This window comes from Salvelinus fontinalis, chromosome 16, assembly GCF_029448725.1.
Source record: "Salvelinus fontinalis isolate EN_2023a chromosome 16, ASM2944872v1, whole genome shotgun sequence".
Lineage (NCBI taxonomy): Eukaryota > Metazoa > Chordata > Actinopteri > Salmoniformes > Salmonidae > Salvelinus > Salvelinus fontinalis.
Genome location: NC_074680.1, coordinates 28,133,656 through 28,147,255, shown reverse-complemented (window position 1 = coordinate 28,147,255; position 13,600 = coordinate 28,133,656).

Here is a 13,600-nt window from a genome sequence, read left to right as displayed (position 1 = left end):
ACCATTCATACCTTTGTGTTCAGTAATCATCCATTCCCTACACACACCTCATTAATCTGTGATGTCCTCTCCAGACCATCTGGTTGTGGAGCCTCCTCACTGACCTTTAGGGTGAGGCCCATGCCTGGGTGTCCGTCTGCTCAAGCCCTGCTCTGCTCTACACAGGGGTCAGTTTTAGTCAGGATCCCAGACAGCATCCCATGGGACATGGGACAGACGGGGGGGACCTGTCCTTGATAAAAAATGGGGGATAATTATATCCATTTAAAGCAGAGGAGGGGTCAGTTCTGCTCTGTCTTAATCTGACAGGAGTGACAGTGCTTTCATCTAACAGCTCCATTACCACATTCTGTCTGACAATGTTCTGACATGACAGGACAGGTTGATGATGGCACACAGACTGGATCCACCCTGAGGTTTAACCTTTCACTTTGCCTCGTAAAACAGCCTCCTGTAAAAGACATAAGTAATTACACATACCTGGATAATAGGGGAGATAAAACCCTGCCAGAATGACAGCCTACATGATCCATTTACCGCAATACTGACCACTAGCCTCTAGTCAGAGCAGTTTACTGCCTCTCCTCTCTTCCTCTTTTCAGATTGGCCTTGCTGACTCACTGCTGAAAATGTTTAATATGCATTCAAACGACTTGACTGCTACTTGGAGTGTGCATAATAACCTAAATTGTACCCGCTCTATCACCGCTCTCTGAAAAGGCTTTCCTTCACAATCAGAGAGATTGTGTGTGTGTGTGTGCGCTCTCTCGGTCAAACAGAGGCCACATTATTGCAGCAGACTACAGAACGACGGATCTGATCTGAATGGAGCTGCAGCACCGTTTGACCTGGAAGTCAAATGGCGTGTGCAGAATCTCCCAGGCTTAGGCAAAATCAGGCAGGCTCTGCTGCTCCCCACGCCACTCATCTGTCCTCATCTAGAGCTCTGCTCTGGGCTGCGTAAACCTGCATTGAGTGCTATATAATGTCTTTTATACTGCCGGCCCAGCCAGACCATGAGGAGAAGTCACTTCCAAACAAAGATTTCATGAGGACTCTGTGTCACTCTTTATTCACTTCACTGCTAACAAACCATGACCTCCCCCGATCCAGCACAGTCACATTTATTCACACCCCGAATAGGAAAATATACGTCCCCACTTTGAATACCAAGGGAAGCTATAAACAGTTCCCCAAAATAAGAGCATCCAGGAAATTAAAAGTATGGCATTTGAAGTGGGGTTTGAAACAACACAACCACATTTTCCTTTTAGCTAACCAGGCCTAAATTGGCACTTTTGCTCAAGAGCATAAAACATTCTCATTACAAGGCTAAAGCTTAGTTCTGCTACACACTGATTTTTTGTGTTATTTTATGTGTGCTTGCAATGCCGTCTCTTCACAGGGTTTGTAACTAGTTAATCCTCTAAGTGGTGAAGTTAGGGTAAAAAATAAGTCAAAGCTGACAGCTAAGAGAGATGTGCATTAGGACTAAGAGAGGAGGGCAAAAAGAGAAGGTCAGTTTTGTGTGAGAGTTAAGATCAATGTGTTTGGAGGTGAGGTAGAGCAACGGTTCAGATATTTACAAACACAAATGGAAGCCCATTGTAGAAGACATTGTGATGATTAAAACTGCAGGGTAAGGCTCAGACAATTTACCACTGTCTCTCATCTACCACCTTGATTACTGCAGCCTAACAGTCTGGTCAGACTGGTAGCATGTCTTAGAGATGTCTTGTTGCCGTTGTCACCATGGGTTGGGTACAGGTGTCCCATCGTGCACTTATCCTCAGCACGTCCCTGGAGAACTCAGGGAACAGTGGACAGAGGCTGACACAGACAGCAGTCCAATATTGAATGTCTTTGGTAAGCTCTTCTCTTCAGCTTCAGGTCAAGTTCATAGTAATAAGCCATCATTCTAGTGCAGTTTTGGAACTAAATTGCCAGTCTGTCTGCTTATTCTGTAAAATACAGACTAGCTAGAAAATCTATCCAGTGTTCAAGTAAGAAAGAAGTGTGATAAATTGTCTGTACAAACATAAAAATCAAGGCAACATTTTATTCACTCTGTGAAATTCAATTTTCCAGTACGTAAATGGCTGGGCGTTAGCACTTGAGCCCAGCTAAGGAAATATGAAACCCTGAAGTGAAAAGCCGGCAGTAAGCATGAGGTTCCTGGGGAGGAAATTACAGTATGTCTGAATTATCCTGCTCTTTCAAAGCACTGGTGATTTCCAAAAAATGGCTGGCTAAATGGTTATAGTGTGCCATGTCAAAATGACAGTATAATTATTAAGAGGAGTGCCTCTCTGCATTGGTAGAATAGAATAAGCTGAAAGGAGTCCAGAGAGCAGACATAACAATGAGGTAATACGACTTGTGTTTTATATCTCAATCTCAAAATAAGTGTGTATAACTGCTTTTCTGAACATAAAATATACAGAGTTTAATTTATTGCACTATTCTTCCCAACATCTTTTCTGCACCCGTTCCATAAGGCTGGAAGATGTACTCTGATCCCCACCCAGGGGGTCTGCCTGGGCCTCATGACCTCTGTCCCCCTGCCCCTGGCTGAACAATGATGCTGGGTCACCTCTTCATCCCCCTGGCTAGATGGCTGCTCCTCGATGGGGTCCACCTCATCGCCAAGGTCACCCCCAGCCACCCTCAAGGTCACCCCTTCCCTCCCAGCACGTGCCGTCCCAGGGACAGGGACACTTACCCTGTTTAACCCCAACCCCCAGCAGTGCACTGTTCAAATGGACAGGCAAAGAAAAATGAACCAGTATGACAGTAATGAGTGAAGAGCTTAATTACATTACTTTAGATATCCTCTTCCCTAAATACATCCAATGCTATCTAATAGTAAGAAAAACACATACTAAACCAAACATATCCTGGAGATATTGGAATGACAAATGATTGAAGATTTCATTACTGTTCACAAAAAAATAGATGCTTACCATAAAACAAACACAGAAGCATGAAAAGTTAACATAGCAGTCCAAATGGTTTGATAGATCACAAATGTCTTGCTTACATTATCCTGAATCAATTGGCACCTGTGTCATCCTAAGCGGACCACACCATTAAGAGAGGAGGGGGGTGGTATTGACTGGGGGCTATTATCCATGAGAGTGGATAGTACCTGTCAGAGATGCAGGGGTCCCTCCCTCTCCCCTTCAATAGAGCGACCCATCAGATCAATGCACAGGAAGAGAGTCCTCCCCTGCAAAACTAATTATCTGAGCGTTTTATACAGCCAAGTCTCAGAGCTTTGTTTATGTAGGGTGCAATTAGGGAGATAGTCAATAAAAGCAGGAGGAGGCCTGACTGACAAAGGCACAATGGGAGAAGGTGAGAGGTGGGGTCACGTCAACGCTACCAGCATTTCAAACAAACAATTTAGTGTACATTTTGTTTACTTTCTGCTCACTTTATTGCATTAGTGAGCCCTCAAAGATACTTTAGCCTAATTTGCTACATAGGTCATCTGCCTTTTTTGCAATTATTTTCCATCGGACAAAAGATGTAACCCACAAATGTTTGCTTAGGTTTTTTTGCCAAACTAACCATGTCTTACTCTATTTAAATTATTTGATTTGATTTCAACTAACTTATGTTTTAATTCAATGATGGAACCAAAGGAGGAAGGGAGGGAGGTAGGCAGGGAAGGAATAATCACTGTGACTGAGAAGACTGCAGAAATACCAGATTATGATCATAAAGACAGGATTCAAGACCTAATGATGCAGGTTACCTTTAGAGTTTCCAGTGCAGTCCAAGTGAACTGCCAGTACCCTGCTCAAGCATAGATTTCCCACAAGTATGGTGGTGTTAGGCTGCTTTACACCAGCAATTCAGCACACATTATAAAGTTGTTGTGAATATTTATGATGGGTTTAAAGACAGCCCCCCTCAGGTGTTGCAAAGCAGCTGTAATCAGAATTCAGTGAGGCCTCCTCTTCCTGTCAATAGCCTAGAAATCCACTGTTTGTTGTAGAAGCAGATGCTCTTCTTTAAGTTCATGACTGGGAAAGTAACAAAGGACACTAGCAGACCTTGTTCAGCCCGGCACAACCTCAATGCTACATACTTTTAATAAATGAGAATGGGTCCACAGTACAAAGTCAAGTTTCTCATGTTCATAAAGTACTACTTTAGTTATAATGGAATTTGAGCCACAGCCTAAAATGTATTTCCATGTGGAAATGTGAAACAATATTCATGTAGGACATTTCTCTGAGGGGATAAAAATGTTTTGATTTCAGAAAAAAAAATCTACAATAGAACAAACAGTGGTTTTGTACTCTACTCTCTCTGAGACAGTCAATCGCAATATCAACATGTCCCAGAAGTGTCTACTCCGTCTGTGTGAATGGTTAGCACAGGGGGAGGCAGAGTGAAGCAAAACACTGATTTAGATTTTACCCCGCCTCCTATTTCCCACAGGGATGTAATGATAGTTTGTGTTCCCTGCATGTCTCAGGCCTACCATCTGTCAGGGGAGCTATTTTGGAGTAGTATGAGAATGGTCCAGGTGGTAGCAGTTCTGTGGGGCGGAAGACCTTGAGTGGATTAATGTGGATTCACACTTTTAATAGCATGCCACACTTACATGTCTGATAGAATGCCAAGGTGTACTTTTTGGTTGAGTTTCATTTTTCATATTTTTTGTTTACCGTAAAACTTAAATTAAATGTCTCAAATAGCTGACGTTCTCTTTAAATAACCAGGCATCGGAAATCATTTCAGCAAATAAATGCCTGTTTCAAATAAATGTTGGGACTAAATAAATTGTTTATGAGGTCTAATATTCCCACGGTCATGTTCATTTAACATTTATTTATTTATTTTGTCACTGTTGCTAGCCATGGTGCCACCATAGCCACGCTACCTCTCTCCATGGTGTGTGTATGATAGGCAGCCTAGTCTTTGCAGATCTGCAATGGATGAGTTATTATAATGTTTAAACTGGTCACAATATTTTATTTCAAAATGTTATTGAGAAAAACTTGTGTGCATTAAGGAAATAGACACCTGGTTCAAATAGAAGCCTGTCTCTAATAAGCGCTGAATGTGTTCAGTGATTGAAGCAAATAAAAGCCTGGGCTATTAATTGAAGTTGCATGGTAGTTTAATTTGTCATCTGACGGATGTGTGTGTGTGTGTGCACATGAACAGGCTGGTTCTATATGGGCCTTGTCTGTCTCGCCCTCTCAATGTAACAGCTGTTGTCGGGAGAAGAAGAAGACCAAGGTGCAGCGTGGTAAGTATTCATAATACTTTGAATAAATACGAATACTTGAACAAAAAACAACAAAACGACAAACGAACAGTTCTGCAAGGTGCAATACACAAAACAGAAAACTAAACAGAAATAGGCTACCTAAGTATGGTTCTCAATCAGAGACAACGATTGACAGCTGCCTCTGATTGGGAACCATACCAGGCCAAACACATAGAAATACAAAACATAGAACAAAACATAGAATGCCCACCCCAACTCACGCCCTGACCAAACCAAAATAGAGACATAAACAAGGAACTAAGGTCAGGGCGTGACAGTACCCCCCCCCCCCCCAAAGGTGTGGCCGCAAAACCTGAACCTATAGGGGGGGGTCTGGGTGGGCGCCTCTAGAGCGGGGACAATTGCCATCGACCCCGGACTGGGGACCCTAGCAGCGGGCCCCGGACAGGAGGGCGACTCCGGCAGCTCCGGACAGGAGGGCGACTCCGGCAGCTCCGGACAGGAGGGCGACTCCGGCAGCTCCGGACAGGAGGGCGACTCCGGCAGCTCCGGACAGGAGGGCGACTCCGGCAGCTCCGGAATAGAGGCTTCGTGCCATGGATCATCACTGGAGGCTTCGTGCCATGGATCATCACTGGAGGCTTTTTGCCTTGGATCATCTCTGGAGGCTTCTTGCCATGGATCATCACTGGAGGCTTTGTGCCATGGATCATCACTGGAGTGGAGAGACACACAGGAGGCCTGGCTCTGGGAGCAGGCACAGGACTCACCAGGCTGGGGAGACATGCAGGAGGGTTAGGGCTTAGCACAGGCACAGGACTCACCAGGCTGAGGGGACATGCAGGAGGCCTTGTCCTTGGCCGAGGCACCGGATACACTGGGTCGTGGAGGCGCACTGGAGGTCTCGAGCAAAGATCCTGCACAACCCGTCCTGGCTGTATGGTGACTTTGGCCTTGCACGTGCAGGGCGCAGGCACAGGACGCACTGGGCTATGCAGACACACTGGAGACACAGTGTGCAGAGCTGGCGCAGGATAACCCGGGCCGAGGAGACGCACTGGAGGCCTGGAGAGCAGGGCTGGCACACTCCGTCCTGGCTCGATGCCCACTCTCGCCCGGCAGATGCGAGGAGCTGCGATGTAACGTACCGGGCTAAGAACACGTACTGGAGACACTGTGCGCTCCACCGCATAACACGGTGCCTGACCAGTACGACTCCCGCCACGGTAAGCACGGGGAGTTGGCTCAGGTCTCCTACCTGACTCCGCCAATCTCCCCGTGTGCCACCCCCCAAAAAAAATCTGGGGCTGCCTCTCGGGCTTCCTTGCCAGCCGTGTTCGTTTCGCCAACTTCATTCTCCGGTGTCCCTCCTCGCACTTTTCCAGAGAATCCCAGGCGGGCTCCGGCACTCTCCCTGGGTCGACCGACCACCTTTCTACCTCCTCCCCAGGTTGTCTCATAGTTCAAATAGTGCTGCTCACCTGTCCAGGAGTCCCTTTCACCACGCTGCTTGGTCCTTTGGTGGTGGGTAGTTCTGTAACGATATTCCTCTTCGTCTGATGAAGAGTAGTCAAGATCGGAACAAAACGCAGCGTGGTAAGTGTCCATGTTAAATGTATTTAACTCAGAACACTAAATAACAAAAACAACAAAAAGACGAACGAAACCGAAACAGTTCTGTCTGGTGCAGACAAAAAGACAGAAAACAACTACCCACAAAAAAAGGTGGGAAACAGGTTACCTAAGTATGGTTCTCAATCAGAGACAACGATTGACAGCTGCCTCTGATTGGGAACCATACCAGGCCAAACACATAGAAATACAAAACATAGAACAAAACATAGAATGCCCACCCCAACTCACGCCCTGACCAAACCAAAATAGAGACATAAACAAGGAACTAAGGTCAGGGCGTGACACTCAATATATAAACTCAGTGGCCAGTTTATTAGTTACACCCATCTGGTACTGGGGTCGGACCCCGCTTTGCCTCCCGAACAGCCTGAATTATCTGGGGCATGGAAACATTGCTTAAATGGTTTCAAGGGACCCAACGTGTGCCAGGAAAATATTCCCCACACCATTACACCACCAGCCTATACCGTTGACCCCCAGGCAGGATGGGGCCATGGACTCATTCTGCTTACGCCATTAGCATGACGCAACAGGAACCGGGATTTGTGGGACCAGGCAATGTTTTTCCACTCCTCCATTGTCCAGTGTTGGTAATCGCATGCCTACTGGAGCTGCTTCTTCTTGTTTTTAGCTGATACAACTGGAACCCAGTGTGGTCGTCTGCTGCAATAGCCCATCCGTGACAAGAATCGATGAGTGTTGCGTTCCGAGATGCCGTTCTGCACACCACTGTTGTACTGCAGTTATTTTCTCTGTTTGTGGCACGCCTGTTAGCTGATTCTTGCCATTCTCCTTTGACCTCTCATCAATGAGCTGTTTTCGCCCACAGGTCTGCCGCTGACTGGATGTTTTTTGTTTGTTGCAAACCCTAGACACTGTTGTGGGTGAAAAGCCCAGGACAGCAAGCTACGGCCACGTGACTCACAGCTTGTACGAGCAAACCATTTTCGTGAATGGGTTGGTGTACCTAATAAATGGGCCACTGAGTGTATGTTAATGCTAATATGGTCACCACTTAATTTTACCCCCCCAAGCTGCCCTGCATGGCTCAGAAGCTTGTAAAACTCAGAGACCTTTTGTTACTACTGCTCCATAGTGCGGATTCTTATCTTTAATTAAAACCTCTATTTCCCTTTGCAGATAGCACATTTCCTCCTGGTCTAATTACTGCAGTCTAACTTGTGCATTGGCGTGTTGCTGGCTACCTGGCAGATTATTAATCCAGAGAGCATTGATCCCTGACCAGCAGAGCTCCTAACATTCATTAAGACACTTTATACCACCAGGCCTGAAAATAGCAGCCTAGTGCACCACCTCTGATTTAATATGATCACTACAGAGAACCACCACTACCAGTCTCTTCTACTCTGATGGTGCGTCATATACTCGCACCAGACATTCTTCAATCAGTCATGTTTTACTGGTTCCTAACTCGTTAATAACATTATAGAAATACATCAATTTCACAAGGTACACATGGGTTTCCCCTGAAGGAGTCCTTCAACTGCATTGGAATTGATGGAATGCAAGTTAGAGTTGTGCTCATATCAATTTAGGATTCAGCCCAGAATAATTTTGCTGTTTTAGTTTGCATCCTGTCTTTTGAACAGAGATGATAAGAATGACATGGTGGACCGAGTTAGCAGCTTCCCTGTCCAACAGGTATGCACACAAGTCTTCTTTGTTTGGGATTGTGCCCTGAAGGCATTCTCTGGGTACAGCACTGGTGGTGGTGCCTTCTAATCAGAGGAGAGGTAGGGAGCTCCCATGTGTGACTAAGGCCCTCTGGACAAACCAAAAGTAAAGTGTTGTTGTGCTCCACCGTCCTCACTCTTTCTCTCTCTCTGTCTCTCTCTGTGGGTTGTGTGACTGGAGGCTGGGGACTCCTCTGGGTTTGTTATCTCCAGATACCAGCGTAGATCTAGTGAAGGAGACTGGGGCTGGCAGACATCACACATTATCCTGCCTCACTCTCTTAGGCTTTAACCTTATCATCATATCCCCAGGAATGAGTCCGCTCTGATTGTGCTTAAGATTTGGGCAAAAAGTACCACCGTTTTGGTGTTTTTTTAACAAACTTTTTTCAGGCATTTTGGTGTTCTCTAAATGTCTGCATTTGGGTAAAGCAAATCAGAGAATACTTGAAAGTAAAAAATGAGTATTGCATTGCCCTGACTGGCTGTCATTTCTAATGGTAGTGGATATCTCTGCATGTGTTAATGTACATAGTAAGCAAGTTGGCTCATGTTCTCTTTGTTACAGTTCTTCTGTCACACCACATTCTCTTTCTTTATATATTAGCCTTTTCCCCTTCAAAAGGAAAATAGACATTCACATTGCATTTGTTTAAGAGATATTTCAAATTAAAGACATACTCTAAATTCCCGAAAAGCAAATCAAAACAATATAAAAAAATATAAGATTGTTCTGGCAGTAAAACAAAGGATTTTCCAACTCAAAACAGTTTCCTGCCACCCCCATCAGAACAGAGGAAAGAGTAACCATGCCTTATCCCAGTGGAAGGCTCTCTTTGTTCTGAACACAATGGTGAACATCTTTGACAATATCAAAGAGTTCCAGTGTGTTTCTCAAACCAACTCACTAATGAGAGACGACCGTCCTGCACACTTGTGATTATAGCAGCTTCATTAACAGGCCGACTGATGCAGTATAATACACTCTGTTCTGGAGCTGCTTCTGCTACAGCCACCATCAACTCCTCTCCTACTCACTCAGAACAACATCTGTTTGAGATGAGTGACAGGGAGAGAGAATAACTTACTGTTCAGGCATTATATACTGAATCATTAGATGATTTAAAGAAATGTACATAAACATGACGTGGGGTGGTAAATCTAATGGACGACTAGAACGGATTGTGTAATACCCTAACACCTTCCAAACACACATCCTTGACCAGGGCTTGACATTAACGACTATCCACTTGCCCAACTATACAAAACAAAATGTACCTGTCCCAGACAAGTACAATATAGATTTAGGTTGTCCAAATGGACCAGAAAAAAACCCTAATATAAACCAATTACTCTGATCAGAATTGGATCAAAGTGGATGCGATGTGTTGCCCACTGATCTCCTAATCTCTGCACATCGCATCTGAGTAGAATTACTGCATTGAGAGGCACACGTGGTCTTTCAATCACCTGTGGCCACTCCTGCTTTAGATCTTTACATTTGTTTATATTACTTGCTGTTTAGTGAGTTATTTGCCCAGTTGTAGCACATTTTTGGTCAGCAAACAGGGTTCGTACGGTCATGAAAAGTCTGGGGGGGTGCGTTGCTCGAGGAGAGAGGGAGACTTTGCAGCAGCAGGTAAGCCGGCCTATAAAATAGATAATGATAGACAACAGACTTACTAGATAGCCAATTCAAAACATATTGTGTAGCCTAGTTCTCAGTAATTAACTATTAGCATGTATTAATGGAATTGTCATGTTCTATGTCCTGCATCTTCCCTGTCTTGTTTCGCTGCACGCTCTCCCTCCATCTCCCACTCCCACTCCCTTTGGAGTGGAGAGATGCATTCTGATAACCACAAGCTCATGACGGTTGAGCAAGATTTCAGAATGTAATTGCGGGAAAAACACAATTTTTAAAACAACTACTGTTACTTTTGTTACAGAGAGGGTCTCAGCTTTCTGTGAGTGTAATTATTTCTCAACATTCAATATTGAGTAAATACCACCACTTTAAAGAGTGCATCATTGAGATGATGTGCTGGCGGAACGGAGCAGAACGCTGTGCGGACCCTTTTTAAATCCAGACGTGGCCCTCGAGCCAAAAACTTTGCCCACCCCAGCTTTATATCTTTATAAACAGCTTCGAGCGGTAATGGCAGAGGGCCCATTTATCAGAGAAGTTTATCACTGCACTAAGATTTAAAAAAATGTATCCACTGTTAATAAAAAACAAAAAACAAAGCCAAATCACTATAGGTTGTTATAGCCAGAGTTGTGGACTCAAGTTAAATGACTTAGGCTCGAGTCTGACTCGTCTAACTCGTGACTCGACTTGATAGAAAATAAAATATCTTGAGACTTGACTTGGAGCCTCAAGACCCGGGACTTGACTTTGACTGGAAACCGATTACTTAATTATCTGTTTTGTCACTCATTTTGTGGCACAGTCTCGGTGGATTACCTGCCACGCAACCAGAGACAGTAGCTGCAGCATCTCCCGTGCAAAGAAAATGTGCAACAGATTGGTTAGTGAAACGCACTTGGCCCTCTGATTGGACTAGCAAACTATCAGCAACAGGATCGGGTGCAGCGCAAACGTCAAATTATAGGGAGAGGGGGATTGCCATAATACATCAAAATGTAGCTCCAAAAATAGGTATAGTGATCAAGAACATAAACAGTTGACTTGACATAAACAGTTGGTATGTCAAAATTGCTTGAAATTGTTCATTTACTTATGAAGCTTGCATTTGGAATTTGTTGTTAAAATGATTAGTCTCCACTTGCGTTCTCCAAACTCCCGCCAGTGGAGAGCACTTTGTTCTCTTGTGGAAATGTTTGCTGGTGCTTTCACACATTTAAATGCATATGTGGTAAAACTATATTCCATCTAATCCTACAGTTCGCTGCAGCTAGTGACTGGAACGAGTTGTGGCTGCTTTGCGTGATGTATTGTTGTCTCTGCCTTCTTGCCCTTTGTGCTGTTGTCTGTGCCCAATACTGTTTGTACCCAGTGCTGTTGCCATGTTGTGTTGCCACCACGTTGTTGTCATGTTGTGTTGTTACCATGCTATGTTGTCGTCTTAGGTCTCTCAAATGTAGTGTTGTGTTGTCTCTCTTGTTGGGATGTGTGTTTTGTCCTATATTTTTATTTAATTTAATGTTTAATCCCCCGTCCCCACAGGAGGCCTTTTGTCTTTTGGTAGGCCGCCATTGTAAATAAGAATTTGTTCTTAACTGACTTGCCTAGTTAAATAAAATAAAATAAAAACAATAACTACTAGTGTTTCATCATTCCATCCCTGTACTATTTATTGCAACACTTAGACATTTCTGTTTCATGTTTGATATGATACATTGTCGCGATGTTTACTATGCACATGACTCATGAGGTAGAGGTTCTGTTTATTTCATTCAATGTATGGATTATTTTGTTCATATTTCCCAGTTGTGTGTAATAGGAGCATGGGTGCGTCAGTGCGCATAGAAATAAGCTACATGGCCTGCGTGCCATTCTTTGGAGTCAGTACGTTGAATATGAGAAAATGATTGTTCCATGTATGAATGGGGATGAAATATCATTAATAATCAAGTCTGATTAAGACTAATGTGCCAATGTAACAATGGATGGAACCAGATAAAACCCGTAGATAGTGATAGCGCTGACATCCTCCACTGTATTCCTATGGAAAACTCCCAATGTCGCATGAAGCCCGGAAGTATTTGAATTTGAAACATACTATATTGCCGAATAGGGCTCAATGTAGTCGTTTTCATCCTACCTAAGAGAGTCAACCTTAATGTCTATGGCATGAGGGTACCAGCGTCCTCATCGCTTGCAGGCCCGTAATTGGTCTGTCAGCACGTGTGACGTCAAATGTAGTAGTTAGAATGGATCACTATTTAATTAAATATCTCAATCGTTGGCCACCACTAGGTTGCTTCGAAGTCGCTAACCAGCAGAGCTCATGACTTCACGCTCCAGACCGGACATTGGGTGCCTGGTTGTAATTGGCAATTGGGTAATTGCATGGTTCTGGGAGGGGACAAGTGCTTATATGTACCTGTTTGAGCTCCTGTTAGACAGATTCAACTTGGTTTCTCAAGAGGTGGCTGTGCAGTCTTGCCCTCTACCTGTGTCCGTTGAGACAAGACAGGCTAAGCCGGATACAGACTATTTATTTTGGCCCGTGTATATTTGGTAAATCTACTTGTATAATTTATATGATATGGTGCTTTCACCATTGGATCAACAAGATCTGTAGATAAATGTACACTGAACACGTCAACCTGCCTTGCTTTCTGTTGCCCTTACAACTGCTACAAGATCCCTATTTTATCATTATTAGGCCAATCAAAATGCGTTGTAGACAAAAAATGAAAAGGGCTGTCTGGTACCCTCAATAAATAGACAGAATGTTGCATGTATTATGTGTCATTGCATGTATAGCTTCTTTACTTGACTTGAGACTTTACTTGCTCTTAGAATGCACAACTTGGACTCGAGACTCGAACCATTCTACTTGGGACTCGACTTGAGACTCTACTCGGACCCTGTGACCTGCTTGTCCTCGAATAACAGTGACTTGGTCCCACCTCAGGTTATAACACAAGCATTACATATCATCCGAAACATGGGCAACTGGATGCAACAGCAGAGAACAGATAATGGAAACAACTTGACCCTGAATTTAATTTAGTCTGCAAGGGACAGCACACCACTAGGAGGTTATTTCCGCCACTGACTTCAGCAGCCATGCATCAAAGTCACAGCATCTAGCCTCTGTATTTACAGCCTGCTCGCCTAACACTGATATTGTTATGGATTATCCCATAAAATTGGGCTTTGTAATTTATCGTAGTTTATGGTTGGATTAATTGTTTGACCTTTTGGCAGTGTACCTTTTTGGCATGCGTATCTGACTCTTTTGAGAGAAAGAAAGAGAGGCACAGGACGACAGACAGATATGGGCTTACAGAGAGACCATGATTTCAACCAACCTCATGACCCAGC